Source organism: Penaeus monodon, chromosome 9 (assembly GCF_015228065.2).
Source record: "Penaeus monodon isolate SGIC_2016 chromosome 9, NSTDA_Pmon_1, whole genome shotgun sequence".
NCBI classification, from domain to species: domain Eukaryota; kingdom Metazoa; phylum Arthropoda; class Malacostraca; order Decapoda; family Penaeidae; genus Penaeus; species Penaeus monodon.
Window position 1 is genome coordinate 24,203,806 of NC_051394.1, and position 3,928 is coordinate 24,207,733.

The window sequence follows — 3,928 nt, forward strand, 5'->3', positions numbered from 1 at the left end:
GACCTCACTTTCTCTTTTCCCGGTCGGTGGCAACGTGGGAAGGGTCAATATGACAGCTTGCTTCCCTGTAATTTGGTTGTTGTTTTGTTGACGCCTTGGGAATTAACCATAGCATTGTTACAATGCTTTTTGGTGACACGTTCTATCAGCGCTAGAACGGAGCTTGTAACGCAATTTCATAGAAATGTATTATTTTGAATATAGCGTAGGATCTTCCCCCATATCATAGTGAACAGGATTGCCCGATATTGCCCTGGGGTTGCGTAAACGCCTAATATATCTGCGTCCGTCGTTCGATCGGCACCTTTGAGTCGGTGTGACCCGCGGTTACGTCCGTTAATTAATGTAGGACTAGGGTTTAAGCTTTGTCCTGGGTAAGACAATAAACTGCACCCTGGGGTTCCCTTGAACAAGGATAGCACCCTATTAGCTCCCTAAACCAGGGTTGTGGTGAAACTGTCGGCAGCAGGGCAGTGGATATCTGGTGAAAACACCTTCAGTTCTACTGATTACTGGTTTCACCAAATAATATGTCTAGCGTATTACAGTGTAACTGTTTTAAAGCGGCAGAGATAGTTCCTCCTAGTTAGTTGGAGACTGCGAAGTGAGAAGGAGCCTGGGGGATTCCACTCAACTTTTATTTTCTCCTGACAAACCTCTACACCAATGATTAAATACAGAAACGATAATTCATACCACATCGCCCGTCGCGTGGGTTATCAAGGGGCGCGTTAGTCAGTGGGCAACCAGGCTGACAATGTTAAACATGCATCTGGAAGACAAAGAAGATAAAGAAAACAGGTCCAATTAAGAAACACATTAAAAATCGGAACGTGGAACGTAAGGAAAATGAAAGAGATGGGTAAATTACATACTGTCTGTAACGAAATGGATAGATACAACATTCAAATACTAGGAATAAGTGAGACCAATTGGAAAAGTAATGGAAGTTTCAAAACTAAAGAAAACAAGACAGTTCTTTTTTCTGGAAAAGAAGAGGGAAATTATAGTCACGGAGTTGCTATGATTCTCACGAAAAAAACTGCAAATACACTAATTGGGTACAGCCCAAAATAAATGATCGCATTTTAAAAGTCAGAATACAAGCAAAACCTCATAATATTAGTATTATACAATGCTACGCACCAACCAATATTGCAAGTGATGAAGAAATGGAAATTTTTTATAACTCTCTCCAAGATACTTTAGACACAATCCCTAACAGAGATGTAAAAATAATCATGGGAGACCTCAACGCCAAAGTAGGAAAAAATAATTTAAAAAATGACACCTGTGGAAAATTCGGCCTTGGAGATATAAATGAAAGAGGTAAAGATTTTATTGAATTCTGTAGTACAAATGATTTAGTTATAGCCAATACATTGTTCCAACACCCACCCAAGACACTTGTACACGTGGTTTTCACCGAGACAAAAGAACACGCAACCAAATTGACTACATTGTGCTGAACCAAAAATGGAAAAGTTGCATAAAAAATGCCAAAACAAGACCTGGTGCCGACTGCAACAGTGACCACCAACTACTAACTATCGACTTTAAAATAAGACTCAAAAAGATGGAGCGTCCAACACCACCTCTAAAGCTCGACTACAAAACTCTTGATAACAATTACAGAATTACAGTGTCAAACAAATTTGAAATACTCAATCAATGTGAAGATGATAAAACACCAAATGAGTTATGGGAAGAAGGAAAAGAACTCCTGCTAAGCACTGCTTAAGAAACTATCGCCAAAAAGAAAAAGACAAATTCCCCTTGGATATCTAAAAAAAACACTAAGTGAAATTGAAACAAGAAGATGCCTAAAATAAAAGGTATCAATAATCAGTTGAAAAAGTAATTTCAAAAAACAAAATACAAAAATTCAAAGATTATTGCGACAAGATAAGGAAAAATATTTAAATGAACATTGCCAGAGGAATTAAAAAACTGTTCTATCAATAAGACAACTAAAGAACTCTACCATGGAGTACGAAAACATCACACGAAAATTTAAACCTACTATGGAACTATCAAAACTGAAGATGGACTTGTTTTATGTGATTGAAAAGAAGTCAAAGATAGATGGAATCAAATTGTTCCAACTTATACAAAAAGAATAGAGATCTAACAACAACATTAATTAGACTCAATGACAGCGAAGATGAACCACCGCCACTGCTAGACGAAGTTATAAAAGCCATAAAAGAAGTAAAGAATAACAAGAGCCCTGGAATAGATGAAATAACAGCAGAACTAATTAAGAATGCTGGCGAAAGTGTTGAATACTTCTTCTACAAACTCTGTACAAAAATATGGAATGAAAGAAAATGGCCAGAAGACTGGTAAAATCAGTCTTTACTCCCATACCTAAGAAAGGTGACGCACTCCAATGCAACAATAATAGGACAATTGCATTAATAAGTCACAGCAGCAAAATTTTGTTGAAAATTATTGCTGAAAGAATGAAGTTGAAGTTAAGAGAGGAAATTGCAGACGAACAAGCAGGTTTTCGTCCTGGAAAAGGTACTAGAAACCAGATTCTAAATTTAAAAATTGATCATAGGGAAAAACAGAGAAAAATCAAAAAGACCTATACCTGTGTTTCATCGATTATGTGAAAGCTTTTTATACTGTTGATCACGATATCCTCTGGAATAACATGTACGATATGAAGTTTCCAAAACACATCATCCAACTAATAAAAGCCTTGTATGACCAACAAAAAGCAGCTGTAAGAACCACTTATGGGTTAACAGAATGGTTTGAAGTCAACCAAGAAGTACGACAAGGTTGCATTCTGTCTCCGCATCTCTTAATATATATTCTGAAACAATTATGAGAGGTGCTCTAGAGAATTTTGAAGGAACTGTGGATGTTGGAGGATACAAAATATCAAATCGAGGTACGCCGATGATATAGTTTTGATTGCCAGCAGTATCACTGAACTACAAAAAACTACTAGATAAAGTTAGAGAAGCAAGCGAAAAGGCTGGCTTGTTTCTTAATTGAACTCATTAGTTTTCCCAATTGCATCATATGGTTCTGAGTGTTGGGTGTTGAAGTAGATAGACAAGAAAAAGATCAATAGTTTTGAAAAAGTGGTGTAACAGACGAGTACTGCGTATTAGCTGGACAGAGAAGAAGACGAATGATGAAGTGCTGAGAAAAATAAATTGTAAAGACCGACTGTTGGACATCTTGAACAAGAGGAAATTAAAGTTTATTGGTCATGTAATGAGAAGTAAAAGTATTGAGAAAAACTTGCTGACAGGGATGGTGATAGGAAACAGAGGAAGAGGCAAACCGAAGACAAGACTAAGCGACAATATCAAAGATATTTGCGGGCTGTCGATGGTACAAGTCGAAAGAAAAGCGTAAGATCGAGTTTAGTGGCGAAGGATGGTGGAGAGGTCCACGGCTGCTCAAACATGAGCATACCGTTATTGATGATGAGGGTTAAAGCTAGAATCATAATTCGCTTATTAATCACACCTTTCTCACCCTCTTGAAGTCGCTTGCATGTTTTGGGTGAAAATTTATATATCCTTAGGGAATTTTGCGAGCACCCATCACAGATACACAGAAGAGAGCAAGTTATCTTATAGATTTCCCTGGCTCGAGTCGCTTCAGTCATATACGGCATTTGGGTATAGGATCCCCCTGTTAATTTTTAATGAGGTCTGACATGCATACCTAGATGTACCTCGGCAGTTCAGATTTCTGGCCCCGAGAACATTTGCTTGCTAAAAGGTTAGCGAATATTTTTTTTCATGTCGCCATTCATCCATGCGTGCATTCTGTCGCATATCATTACATGTTGAATTCAATGTGGTAGTTGAAATAATTTTAAATAGCTAGCATTGCTAATGTACTTCGGTTTTGTTATAGTGAACGTTAATATTCGTGTTTGTGATTCATTCTCTGT